The sequence below is a fragment of the Podarcis vaucheri genome, assembly GCF_965113315.1.
Source record: "Podarcis vaucheri genome assembly, chromosome: 11".
Taxonomy (NCBI): Eukaryota; Metazoa; Chordata; class Lepidosauria; order Squamata; family Lacertidae; genus Podarcis; species Podarcis vaucheri.
Genome location: NC_138749.1, coordinates 20,487,966 through 20,502,598, shown reverse-complemented (window position 1 = coordinate 20,502,598; position 14,633 = coordinate 20,487,966). Strand labels below are relative to the sequence as shown.

Genomic DNA, 14,633 nt, shown 5'->3' with positions numbered 1-14,633 from the left:
ACATGACCATGCTGGCCAGCTGTACGCTGGCTCCCTCGGCCAATAAAGCGAGATGAGCGCCGCAACCCCAGAGTCGGTCACGACTGGACCTAATGATCAGGGGTCTCCTTTACCGCTTTACTTAGAGTTGGAAGGGACCAGAAGGGTGATCTAGTCCAACCCCCTGCAATGTAGGAGTCTTGTGCCCAACATGGGGCTCAAACCCACGATCCTGAGATTAAGAGTCTCATGTTCTACCGACTGAGCTAGTTCTTCAACAATAACACTCTCTGAAGTAGTTCACTACCTTCCTTCTTTGCTCGTGCTCTTGCAAATGCAACCATTAAACCTGTCAAAATGCTTTTTCAGAGATTTCAGCTCTGCTGGCGCCTATGGTCTGTTGATGTGTCACTGTCACTCTATGTGGCTCCCATCGACTCATCTGCTCTGATGTCATGCAATGTCATAATAGGGAGCCTAATAAGCCCTGGACAACCCAGATGATGATGATGATTTTATTTACACCCTGCCCATCTGACTGGGTTGCCCCAGCCATTCTGGGTGGCTGGAGATAGCTGGAGGCGGGGCACTGGGAAACCTCAGCACTTCAGAGTCTATGAGATGTTTAGTTCAGCCAAAGATCACAGGAGAAAGCAGCTGGGCAATACTAAGACGCTCCCAACAGGTCAGAAGAAACTTTCCTGGCTGCTTACGGGTGGAAGAAATGAAAAGAAAACAGCAGCCTTTTTGATCAGCAATTCCCTCCATGGCCAGGGACGAGACAAATATGACCTCCTCCCCTTACAGTCTGCTGGGTTATTTGCCATATGTAGAGGGGCATCTTTCTTCTCCATTTACCATAATATAAAAAATATACCCCAGGTGATTTAATGCAAAAGTAGAACGGGCAAGACAATACCTTTTCTATGAACCAAGTAAGAAGATGAAAGCTTGCAAATTGCACAGAACTTTTCATACAGTTGGGTGTTCAAGCCAAAAGGAGGATGGGAAAGAGGGGGGAAATAGCTGACTGAGCTAATGCATGGCATTGCGTTGATCTTACCCAAGGCCAGAAGGCTCCCCAGCAACACCACTTGGTCCTTATATGGGAGTGAGCTGTCAACCATAGCATTTATTTGTTTAGTATCCTATAGTCTTCAGTCTCAAATGGGATCATCTGAGTGGCTAACAAATCAAAATAAAACCAACCCAACACTAGAGCAAGTGTATGTGGGGGTGCACACAGGTGGTGTAGTAACAATAAAGGTTTATTATTGTTGTTGTTATTATTATTATTATTATTAAGATCCAAAGAAAAACTGAGAAAATAGCCAGCAGCAGCAACAAAAATGAAGAGCAATTAAGAGACCAAATCCAAGAGCAAGCAGATCCACAAGCCTCCCATAAAAAGACTGGTGAACCATGATCTTCTGAACCTGGTGCCTAAATACGCTCAATGGGATAATGGACAAAGGTGAAAAGATCCCGTCTCCCGGTCCCACACTGTTCCACATGATGCAATGGGTGGGACTTCTCCCCCAAAATGCAGCACGTAGGCATTTGAAACATAGCCTAAAATAAGCTACTATTGTGAAAGCCAATAATGCACTACGCTGGCAAATTTGGACCTCCAAGTCCTAAAAAAGGATGGGTTGGATCTCTTTCTGGGTGTCCAATTGCAATCTCAAATGCAAGAGAGAGATAAAAGCCACTGAGGTTCTCCTGTGAAATTAAGCAGGTTTTTAATCCAACACAAACAGTGCTTGTCACTATTTTGCTGGAGACATTAAAGTGCACACCAGAACTTTAGGTTTGTACATCCTAATGCAACAAAGCCACTTATTAAAAAACAGAGCTTTTGCGGTTTGGAATGTGGTGATGAAATGTACCAAAAACTGTGGAATGGATGAATGATTAATGGGAAGCAGGCAAATTAGGATGCATGCTCATTGTTGCATAACCACTCTGAAAACAAATCTGAATGCATGCTCACTAAAAACCAGATATAATTTAACCTCCATGTGAGCTTTGCGAAAGCAAACCAGGATGAGTGCTCAAGAAACAGGTTATCCTGAGCGGACCCTAACCCTATCATGATTTAATAACATCATTAAAAAATGTCAACGCTCATTATTTAGTGTCTGAGAAATGCGCCACTTTTCTTTCTGCTTCCGTTCCCTCACATCCACTGCACACACAGAAATTAAGGAGATAAAAACCTCCGAAGTTAATTGCATCTGTGAAATTAAACAAGCTTTTGATCTAACGTAATTAAACGTACTTGTTAATGGCACTAAAACATTCACTATTAAGGTATGAGAAATTAATAGCTTCTCTGTTCATCGAATCCACTGAACACACAGAACATACCCAAACTCTGCCCTAATCCACACCAGCTACAGCTCACCATTCCCATTCCATTTACCTGTCAATGTCAGCCAATCTGCATCCTGAGTGAAGCACTCACTGTATTTCTCTGTACCCAGAAACAGTTTTGATCCAAAATGAAAAATGTTTGGAGCCTCTGTAAAAAGCAAGTCAGAATCCTTTGCCCCCCCCAGAGTTCCAAATTATCAGAGTGACAGGCAGCCTCAAATGTGGAACGGAGCCTGCAAGCTAATACAGAGCAACCGAAGCTCTGAAATAGCCAAAGCTATTTTTACATCCATGTTAATACAGTACTTCTGGCATTTCATTCACTGACTAATCCACCCTGGATTTGCTTAATGCTGTTCCCATATCAGCCTGCCACAAGTAATGACACCTGTTTGGTAGCCTCCAAATATTATAGGGAAGCAGCAGGAGAGCTGGATATACCAGGAGGCAGGCTAAGCAGCTGTCTAGTGGCCTCTGATATTTAGGGACCTCAAAACCTCAGAGGGGAAAACCTTGTGCGAAAACTCGGTGAAGACAATCCCGTTTAGTCAACGCATTTATTCAGTTCTAATAATAAACCGCTTCCCCACTCAGCGTCTCCTAAAAGATAGAAACGAACCACCCCAGGCTGACTGCTGCATTACAGGAGTTTGAACTAGATGACACTTAGGGTTCCTTCCATCTCCACAATTCCGTTTCTGTGATTTTGTGGGAAAACATTGCAGCACACTTTAAATATAAGTTGAGCAGCGGGTACCACCCCTTCCTTCCCTTACAGAATGCCCAAATTGCACCCCTGCTCCCCTTACAGACATCTCAAAACATGGCGTGGGTGAGCTGCAGAAGAACATGAAGAACAGAGTAGGACCGCTCTCCAGCAACCTTCCTGCTTTGTTGTGGCTTCCCTCCTTGGCCTCCGACACTGCTGAGGCCAAAACAGCAGCGTTGGTGTGAAGTAGGCAGTGGTAGTAGAATAGGACCATTGCTGGGGAGCTGCCCCAGCCTGCCCTGCCTATTCCTCTGCAGCTCACCTGGTCCACGCTGTGTCATTTGCTCTGCCTGCTTGCCTGCCCAGGCTGCCTATCAGCAGCAAGACAAATCGCAGCGTGACCACGTCCTTACCATTTGTTTATATAGCTTTTTAAAAACTCAGCAGAACATCTCGAATAACAAGCCGACAAAAAAAAACACCATTAATGGAAATGTAGCTTATATTTATCATACAGTACAAGAGAGCCCTTGCTGACAGGTACATTTCATTGCTTTTAATAAAGACAACCTTATACTACCCTGGAAGGTACTTTGTACATACCTCTTTAAGGAAGGGGAAGGAAAACTGAGTGTGAGACAGAATGGGAATCAGTAGGAAGGATGAAGAAAAATATACAAGTTGGAAAGGAGCTCCAAAGAAAATCAAAATCCTATGGCGTCTTCGCTCCATAGGACGCACACACATTTCCCCTTCATTTTTGAAGGTGAAAAAGTGCGTCCTATAGAGCAAAAAATACGGTACTAATCTGCCTACTCCTTGACTGCTAAATTTACTCAGGCCTGGATTAAAACAATGGAAGGCCCTCGACTAGGAGACCTGGGGAGGTCCAAATTTAATAGCATTTGATCATGAAAACAAAGCCTCGTTCTTCTTTACCGTTACTAAGCAACTAGGCCCAGATAGTAAAATCTACTTGTGTGTGTGTTGGCAGGAGGCCACGGCCTCCCTAGATTAGGAGGCCATGGGCTGCAGCCCACTCAGCCCATATGTAAATCCAGCACTGACTGGACCATTCCTACCCATGTGCTTGTCAACACACCCCAAGAACAGTTAAGGATAAGGAGGCAGGACTTTCTTTTGCAAAAGGCACACCGATTCCTCTGCAGCAAGGCTTGTTCTTCAGTGCACTACATTTGGTGTTGCTTTTAATAAATGATCCCACCAATTCACCCAGAACAGATGTTTAACAAACTGGCTTGTGTTTCCCGGGATCCTCCCTGCAATACTTTTTTAAAAAAAAATAAAATAAAGTTTATACACATAGTGCTGTTAATTACCTTTAAAGCCCTAAACAGCTTGGGGCCAGGATACTGAACAACCATCTTCCCCCATGTGAACCCGCCTATCTTTCAATATCAGCTTTTTGAGGTGTGTTTGGCAGCAACATGCAAAGAGTGCCTTTATTGAATTAAGCCTCCTATTACATTCATGGAACTTATTTGCCCCCGAGAGATTAGATTATCTCCCTCTCTTTGCTTGTGTTCTGGCAGCATTGAAAAACCATGCTTTCTCATTAAACCCTTTGAGATCTTACTGCTGTTCAAGTTACTTTGTTCTGGCTCTTGTTATTTTTAAATCCTGTCTTTAGAGTCAAGATGTATTGCTACTCTACCTTACCCATTTTTAAAATCATCGCGTAGTATTCATACTCCAAAGTTCAACGTTTGTTAAGATTCGCAAATGCGAGATTTAGAATCGGGGCCATTTTCTTATTCTTCACCTGCCTGCAGACATAATCAAGACTCTTACTTCTGGCACAGCCTTTAAAGCACATGGCTTATCATCAATCCACAGGAACATTTAAGAGAACCAGTATTTTCCCACTTGGGCAATATGCCAGAACATCTATCCTTGCTGGTTACCTCTGCTGTCAAAGCCATGATGTCTTTTGTCCCACAATGTTCTACAAGACGAGAAACCCAAACAAAAAGTTTTAAAGTTAAGAGTTGTTGCAGTGAGCTGGTGCTGATAGCAACTTTTTGGGAGTTATACTCCAAAACACCTGGAGCACAAAAACCGCTGGAGAAGGCTGCTGTGCAGAACTATTACTACAAAGACGCAACCCTTGTGGATATTTATGTTTTTTATAAAACCATCTTAACTTCTTCTTAGTGATATTGCACTGTATTTGAGAAGCTGACAGTTCTGCATGTCGCTCCATCCTCCACTGGCTTGGATTTTAAATCCATGCACTTTCAATATCAGGCAAGCCATATTTCAAAGGGTATTAATTACTCTTACAAAGGGCATTCATTAATTAGAGGAATGCGGGTGGCGCTGCGGTCTAAACCACTGAGCCTCTTGGGCTTGCCGATCGAAAGGTCGGCAGTTCGAAATAGCATGATAGGGTGAGCTCCCCATTGCTTTGTCCCAGCTCCTCCTGCAAACCTACCAGTTCGAAAGCACACCAATGCTAGTAGATAAATAGTGGCAGGAAGGTAAATGGCATTTTCATGCACTCTGGCTTCCGTCATGGTATTCTGTTGTACCAGAAGCAGTTTAGTCATGGTGGCCACATGACCCGGAAAGCTGTCTGTGGACAAACACCAGCTCTCTCGGCCTGAAAGCGAGATGAGCGCTGCAACCCCATATCCGGTATAGCGCAGCATACGGGGGACTCACTGAGCTGGCAGCTCGGTTTGGGGGGGGGCGGCTCTTGGGCTGGTAAAACTGTCTTCATGGGCTGCATCCAGCTCATGGGCCGCACACTGCCGACCCCTGATCAACAACATAGCAGAGGGAAAATTTGAAAAGTGGCAAATGGGGACTGCTAGGCCCATTGTGCCACACACCAGTCTTACCTGAAGACCAGGAGAATTCTTTCATCACCCAATATTTCAAAAAGTCTCAGGAACCTGAATAAAGCTTACAGATGACATGATCAATCAAGCCATATTTGGGCATGGTAGAAATTTGGGGGGTTACACGCAGAAAAGGAGAGGTTGTTGTGGGGCTGAGTGTGCTAAATCCAGCCCCCTTCCTCCTCCACACCCTCCTCAAGTTGGAGGGCCACTGTCTGAAGCAGAGACCCTCCTGAACTCATGGTGGTTGCAGATGCAAAGTAGAAGCTGCAGAAAATTAGGGTCCCTACATCATGCAAGAAGCCCAAGCAAGAAGAAGTTGGCTGCCCAGTTCACATGCTCACTATTCTTCAACCCAAGGCTAGCACACTTTCCCCATAAACTAGAATCATAGAATCATAGAGTTGGAATAGACCACAAGGGCCATTGAGTCCAACCCCCTGCCAAGCAGGAAACACCATCAGAGCACTCCTGACATATGGTTGTCAAGCCTCTGCTTAAAGACCTCCAAAGGAGGAGACCACCACACTCCTTGCCAGCAAATTCCACTGTCAAACAGCTCTTACTGTCAGGAAGTTCTTCCTAATGTTTAGGTGGAATCTTCTTTCTTGTAGTTTGGATCCATTGCTCCGTGTCCGCTTCTCTGGAGCAGCAGAAAACAACCTTTCTCCCTCCTCTATGTGACATCCTTTTATATATTTGAACATGGCTATCATATCACCCCTTAACCTCCTCTTCTCCAGGCTAAACATGCCCAGCTCCCTTAGCCGTTCCTCATAAGGCATCGTTTCCAGGCCTTTGACCATTTTGGTTGCCCTCCTCTGGAAACTATTCTTCCCCTGCCTCCTTGTGAATGGAATTTCCCCGTTTCTATAACCCTTGAATATGGCTCCAGAACTGAGGCTAGATACAGAGGAGGGAACTGGATAAGGTGCTCCCACAGGACATGTTTAACATACCACTTGGCAGCAGCTGCACCATCAGGAGCAGTGGAGGGAGTGATGGGAAGCAGGGGTGGCCTAAAATAGGGCACATTTCATCAAACCGCGCCAGTTGCCTTGTGGCACTGCCGCAAAACAAAGCACGCCAGCTACATATGTTCAAACTACCCCCCTTGGAATCGCACGTTGCTTTGTGACATTTCTGAAGCTAAGCAGGATTGGGTGCAGCAGCACCAGTTCCCGAAATGAAAGGGTGCTTGGAAACCTCCAGTACAGTGTCCTGAGTTCCAGAGAGAGGAGGAGCAAGAAACAGAGAAGAGGAGGAGGAGCAGTTGTTTGTAAGCAGCTTCTGAATCCACACTGTGTGTGAGAGAGAAAAGAGGCTTGGGCTCTCACTGGCCTTATAGCCCCTTATTAGATTCTGCCCCATTGATCTGGAGTGCGTTGCGGGGTGGCCGTGAAGAGAAGGAGGCAACAACTTCAAGTATAATACTACAGGCATGCACCGAGCCCATTAAGATGCAAATTGCCTACCCCTCAGTTAAGAGGTTTGGGCTCCTCCGTGAGATTACAAGCAAAGGGTCCTCAGTTTGAAAGAGCTGCTTTAAAAAGTTCCCATAACCCTTAGAGAATTCCCACAACCCAGCGCTGTTTTTTCACATGTGCGCACAGCAGCAAAAGGCAAGCTCGAAGGCGCAGTTCTGAGAGCAATTACTTAATGCTCCAGAGATTAGCTGTCTGCCTCATCCTGAGTCCATATTATTCAAGAGAGAACAAAGGGGAAACAAGACACATTAATCCATCAGCCCTATAGCACTAACTTTCCCGTCATAGGCATTTATGAGCCTATACAACTCCATGTTCCTCCTAGGGGCAGGGGGGAGTTTATTCGTAGTCTGCTGAAGTAAAGACTATGCGATGAAAGAAGTTGCCTCGCTGCCCCAAACTGGGAGGCTGCTTCAGATGCAGCAAAGTTACAAGCTGGGTCTTCCGGTGCAACTGCATCCTGCACTCAGCAAAAGGGACAAAGCTAAGAACATAAGAATATTCTACTGAATCAGGCTGAAGGCCCATCTAGCCCGGCATTCTGTTCTCACAGTAGTCAACCAGATCCTCATGGGAAGCTTGCAAGCAGAACCTGAGCACCACAGTGCCCCCTACAGCATAGACACATACAGTGGTACCTCGGGTTACATACACTTCAGGTTACATACGCTTCAGGTTACAGACTCCGCTAACCCAGAAATAGTGCTTCAGGTTAAGAACTTTGCTTCAGGATGAGAACAGAAATCGCGCGGCGGCAGCAGAAGGCCCCATTAGCTAAAGTGGTTAAAGACAGTTTCAGGTTAAGGACAGACCTCCGGAACGAATTAAGTACCGTATTTTTTGCACCATAACACTTACTTTTTTCCTCCTAAAAAGTAAGGGGAAATGTCTGTGCGTGTTATGGAGGGAATGCCTATGGGTGGCATGCCTACGGATTTTCCTCCTCTAAAAACTACGTGTGTGTTATGGTCGAGTGCGTGTTATAGAGCGAAAAATACGGTACTTAACCCGAGGTACCACTGTACTTGTGATTCCCAGCAAGCAGTACCCAGAGGCATATTGCCTCTGACAGGAGAAGCCGACTGACCAAAGCTACCCAACTCCGCTGTGCTTGAGAGGCAAAGAAACCTCTGTTTTTTGCTGCCGTTCCCACAAACTGAGAAATTTTAGGTAGTTACAGAATGAGATTCCTTGTGTTTGGTGTGTGTGTGTGCGCATGTGCTTACACACACACACACACACACAAAAACACACACACACACACAAAACACTGGGAGGGCAGACTGAAGGTGCAAATATGTGAATAAATCATATTTCTTAAAGCTTTGATGGTCTCTGCCGCATCTTCGATCTTTTATTATTATTAAATAATTTTAATTGATTTTACTATTTTAACTTCAGCAAGTATTCTCCATAGAGATAATACAATTCGGGGGGGGGGGGAATGAAAGGAAAATAAAGCAAAAAATAAAACAGAGAATATAAATAACCTTAATCATGACACATTTTCAGTATATATAAACATATTTTGGAGGTTCTCTTTAACTTCCTGACTTCCCTCCTTGTCCTTTTCTGGTTTATTAAATAAGTATGTTTTCTTCTTTTTCTTAATAAGTATGGTTTCTTATATAAAACCTTTTTCTTATTTTTTCTTATATTATCAATATTTAACAAACTACCATCATACATTAATATTAAAATTGCCTATGTTGGACTCATTATTTAACACTTGCAAATGTTTAATCAAAGCCTGCCAATGTTTCTATTTGTATACCATATTTTTGTACATATACAATAAATGTTTCCCAATCTTTTTTAAATTTCTCACTGTCATTGTCTCTGAGCTTCTCTGTAAGCTTTGCCACCTTGTCTTCAATTCTCCAAAGAAGCAGAGCCCCTGGGCGAGTGCCTGGAGTCTCAGCAGAGAGTGGCGGTGACACCCAACTTTTGTAACATTATGTTTTTTTATCCTATTTTAATGTTTCATTGTGTAGGCTGCTCTGGGATTATGATGATTTTAAAAAGAGTGGTGTATCAAACAAAGAAAGTACACAAATACTGACACACACACCCGCCCCCTGATAAGACTGAAAGGAATCCTATTAATACCCAAAACACAGTTTGAGGACACTGAAAGTCCACTGCTAATACTTCCCTGGATTACAGAGTGTAATAGCCCTATATGAGCGTGTTACTCCTTTTAATTAATCCCATGGCATCGATCCCAGATGTTTCCCCCGCTGCGGCTTGATACTGATGAGCTAATCCTGAAATTAGATTAACCTGCGTGGATGAACAAACGGGGAAGTGGAGTCATGGTTGTCAGGACAACAAATAGAAATTGCATCCTTTTAATCCTCTCGGAAGAAATCTGCTTCCAGCACAGCAACAACACCCAGGACATGTTTCCAGCAAAGTCAATCCAATGAAATTTATTATTGTTCGTTTGTTTCTTTCACTGGGTACATGTGTAACAAAGGGAGCCCAGGTTCATTAAGCTGTAAAAACACATGATGTAAAACTGTAGCCATTAAAAATAATAACGAGAAGTTTTTTCCCATGATGGTAAACTGTAGAAGGGAGAGAGAGATATGTTTGAATAAGAACCTAAGAAGAACCTACAGGGTCAGTCCAGTGGCCCATCTAGTGTGAACTCTACTCTCACAGAGGCCAAATGGATGACTACTGAAGTCCTAGAGGAGCAGGTCTGCCAGTGGAATCCTAAGTAATAGAGGCAGTAAAAAAAAAAATTAATACCATAGGTGCATCCTCCATAAAAGGGTTGTGGGTCTCTTCATCCAACGGGTTCTAATGTGTTTTTTTAAACAACAACAACATATCCCTAAAAATATGTGTTGATGTGTTTACTTTGAGGTGTTTGGAAGTAAAACAAATACACCACACAGATACAGTCCTCAACTCTATGCACAACAGGTTTCCTGCATGCACAACAGTATTGTCCAAAACAATCTTGTGCAGAATGGATGGCATAGAGTACATGTATAAGTAGTGATAGTGAGCTAACCTGATTGAACCAGGATTGCAGGATGCATGTCCATAGGCAACCCTTAGCTGGTTCGTAACAACTACTACCCAGAACAGACCACATTTGCCACATTAAGACGCAGAACTAACAAAAGAGATGACATACGCACCAAGGCAAAACTGAGTTTCTGTCTGGGTGACGTGGTCCCAGGAACACGCTGCATATCCACCACATAATAAAACTATGTCCCTCCTCCATCCACCAGGAGAAAGAACAGCAAGGAGTCCTGTGGCATCCCTAGAGATGGATTACGGCAGAGCTTTTGTAGACTAGAATCCACTTCAGTCGGCAAGTATAGATGTGTACACACAAACACCTAGTTCAGCACCTGTTCTTTATCCCAATGATTGCTTCCACAGTTAATTTGCAAGATGCACCGCAGCTGCCCAAAGCAACTTAAATAGAACGCATTGCAGGCAGACCACAAAGTCCATTATTTCAAGTGTGCATACAATACCTCCGGGTTCCTAATTTTGGAGCCCTTCGTCCCAAATATTTGCGGGTTATATCCTGCCTTTTACGTCTCCTCCAAGGAGCTCAAGGTGGCGTTTATGATCCCCCCCGCCCCCCTTGCTCTCCTCCCAACAGCCCTGTGAAGTAGGCGGGACTGAGGTCGCCCACGGGCTTCATGGTGGCTGAGTGGGGATTTGAACCCAGGACTCCCAGGACTCAGTGCAGCTCAGAACTGCCCACAGCGGCTGGCAGCTGCTCTCCATCCACAGTTGCAGGCAGGGGACCCCCCGCCCCCGCCCCCAAGTCCTACCTGGAGACGCCGGGGGTTGAACCCGGGACCTTCCACCCACGGTCCTTCCCGCTCCACTCCATCCCTCAGCATGCCGCCGGCGTCCCCTTCCTTGCAGGTCAGCCCTGCTGAGCTCTGGAGGTTTCGCGCAGCGCCCTGCACGCCTCTTACCTGCCGGGCAGGTGGAGCCAGGAGGAGCAGGCGGGCGGGCGGGCAGCCGCGCGCCGCAGGGTGTTCATTGCAGGCGCCACTCGGGAGCCAATGAAACGCTCTCGCTCCGCCGCCAGGAAAGCCAAAGAAGGCGCGCGCGCGCGCGCGCATGGCCGGGAGGCGCAGGCACGAGGGGAAAGGCGGGGCGGCGGCGTGGGAGCGCGTGCAGCACGGAGGGAGCCCCAGGAAGGGGGAGGGAGAACCGCCGGGAGAACCAATCGGCTCGCAGGGAGGGCGTGACCGGCCGCGCGCCTTGGGCTGCTTTCTTTAGCAGCGCGTGCGCAATGGCGTGGCTGCGAAAAGGATTCACCTGTTGGATTTCTGCCTGCCTCGTTACTCATCGTTATTGATATTATTGCTATTAATAATAATAATAATATTTAGCTTCATTACCACGCCTGTTCACCTCTGAAGGGGCTGGAGGCAGCTTACATATAAAAACAAGAAATGCCACATTGGGGGCGGGGGGGGGAACCATTCATTTAAAAAAGCAATTAGTAGTACATGAAATCTATTAAAAACAACAACAACAACAACAACAACAACAACTATAGCATTGTTAAACTGGATGGAGGGAGAGAAGAGGCAAGCTGGAAAACTGGGAGCAGCAATGCCCTCACACACACACCCCGCTCAAGGTGGGGCAATATAGGTACAGAGTCATTAGGTTGTTGTTGTTGTTTAGTCGTTTAGTCGTGTCCGACTCTTCGTGACCCCATGGACCAGAGCTCGCCAGGCACTCCTGTCTTCCACTGCCTCCCGCAGTTTGGTCAGACTCATGTTTGTAGCTTTGAGAACACTATCCAACCATCTTGTCCTCTGTCGTCCCCTTCTCCTTGTGCCCTCCATCTTTCCCAACATCAGGGTCTTTTCCAGCGAGTCTTCTCTTCTCATGAGGTGGCCAAAGTATTGGAGCCTCAGCTTCACGATCCGTCCTTCCAGTGAGCACTCAGGGCTGATTTTCTTAAGAATGGATAGGTTTGATCTTCTTGCAGTCCATGGGACTCTCAAGAGTCTCCTCCAGCACCATAATTCAAAAGTATCAATTCTTTGGCGATCAGCCTTCTTTATAGTCCAGCTCCCACTTCCCTACATCACTACTGGGAAAACCATGGCTTTAACTATACGGACCTTTGTTGGCAAGGTGATGTCTCTGCTTTTTAAGATGCTGTCTAGCTTTGCCATCGCCTTTCTCCCTAGAAGCAGGCGTCTTTTAATTTCGTGACTGCGGTCACCATCTGCACTGATCATGGAGCCCAAGAAAGTAAAATCTCTCACTGCCTCCATTTCTTCCCCTTCTATTTGCCAGATGATGATGGGACCAGTGGCCATGATCTTAGTTTTTTTTTTATGTTGAGCTTCAGACCATATTTTGCACTCTCCTCTTTCACCCTCATTAAAAGGTTCTTTAATTCCTCTTCACTTTCTGCCATTAAGGTTGAGTCATTAGGTACAGATATACAATTCTAAGGGAAATGTGCTCTGTATGTACTCGGAGACTCTGGTATTATTTCATGCATAGAAACATAGGAAACTGGCTTATACCAAGCGAAACCATTGCTGCCTCTAGCCTAGCGTTGTCTACACTGACTGGCAGCAGCTCTCCAGAGTCTCCCCCAGTCCTAGCTGGAGATGCCAGGGACGTCCTAAATGAAAGCAGATGTTGTACTAGTGAGCTATGATGCTTCCTGTTCTGCAAAACCCTTGCAATATTCTCTCTTCCACACAAACAGAGAATGAGAGGGGCAAGCTGAAAGCAGGGAGTTAAACCCAGGTTTCCCAAATCCACAAATGTGGCACTTTATTTCTAGGTATACTTTAGGCAGAGATGTCACTGCCTAAAAATATACAGACCCTGGGTAGGTTCAAAGCCACGGTGGATGCAGAAGTGTCAACTCTGCTCACTGTTCAAGGAATCACTGTTCCTAGAAACCATGGACAGCTCCACACACAATATTCTTTCCTAAGAAAGAATTGCTATATAGATGCAACACTAAGCTATCAGGTAGTACAAAGTTCCTTGCACAAATTAGATGGTGACAAAGTTTTAAAAACTGAGGGTGGCTTGAAAGAGGGACCACCACTCATGTTACGTGTGGTCATTCCCACTTCTGCTGCTGCTAAGCACTAATTGTTTCTAAACATATTTGAATGCAGGAAACAGCAGGGGGCAAAAGAGTGCAACTCACATCATAGCAAGTAAACCCAGTCACTAAAAGAAAAACGTCAACAACATTTTGTACATCGTTTCCTTGTGCTTATAGCTTGTACTCTTCTTCCCAATGAGAGCACGAGCAGTGGCTGCCAGTACATTAGCACACACAATGGCATATCATTTCTTCCCAGGTGTGGAAGAAAACTGTTGTCCATGAACGAAGATGTGTAAACAGGAAGGAATCAGCAGCCAAGATGTACTGCAAAGCACCCCCCCCACACACAAAAAAGCTAGCCAAAATGGTAGTATGTTGGATTTGTACCACAGGCAGATACCGGGACTTCTTTGCTTACATGTTGCTCCTGATCCTCCTTGAAAACACGCAGTGCTGCCCTCTAGCCTACTTAAGCGTAAACACCACCTTTCCTTATGCTGTAGATCCAGCGCTTGATAAGAGCCTGTCATTAATTTTGTACACTTAGTTATACAGTTTGCAATGCCGCCAAGTCATTGGAACTCCCCCAAGTTAACATACTTTAAAAACAGAGAATTCAGATATCATTGCCTCCCTGCTCCATTCCGGTGTCTTCTGCGTTATCCTCCCATCTTTTTCCAGAGCAGATTTCTGGTTACTAACCTCCAGCTTCGAGTATTTGGTTCTAGACATCCATCCATCACTGCAGTGATGACATCAGTGGAAAAAATGCACTGGGAAGACAATTACGGGGACAAGGTCTCCCCCACCCCAATTTTTTTTTTAAAGACTTGTTAAAATGTATTTCGCAATAACAGCCCCATCCTTAACTTACCTTCTCTGAAGTCAGTCCTATGGAGTGTGAGAAGAGTTAAGTTCCAACCAGGAATACTTAGGACAGAAGCCTTACATGGTGGAACGCTCTGTCACAAGAGACTAGGGCCCTGCGGGTCTTGACATCTTTCCGCAGGGCCTGCAAGACAGAGCTGTTCCGCCTGGCCTTTGGCTTGGACTCAGTCTGACCCTTATGTTTCCCTCCCTTTAGGGTTTTAATCTATGGGCTACTTTTAAAATGAGGCTGCATTTTAAAT

The 14,633-nt window shown here is 45.3% G+C and overlaps 1 protein-coding gene across 4 annotated transcripts in view; it reads right to left on the bottom strand.

Moving 5' to 3' along the window:
* The window catches only part of NIM1K (NIM1 serine/threonine protein kinase), a 29,054-nt gene extending 17,547 nt beyond the window's left edge, over positions 1-11,507 (bottom strand). The window contains exon 1 of one of the 4 annotated variants that reach the window (XM_082242093.1): positions 11,375-11,507. The gene's annotated coding sequence lies outside the window, so the exon portion shown is untranslated. Of the gene's footprint in view, positions 1-286; positions 388-2,404; positions 2,424-11,224 lie in introns of those variants that run through there. The other 3 variants (XM_082242092.1, XM_082242094.1, XM_082242091.1) reach the window with 3 other exon arrangements.
* Between the last annotated feature and the right edge of the window lie 3,126 nt (positions 11,508-14,633).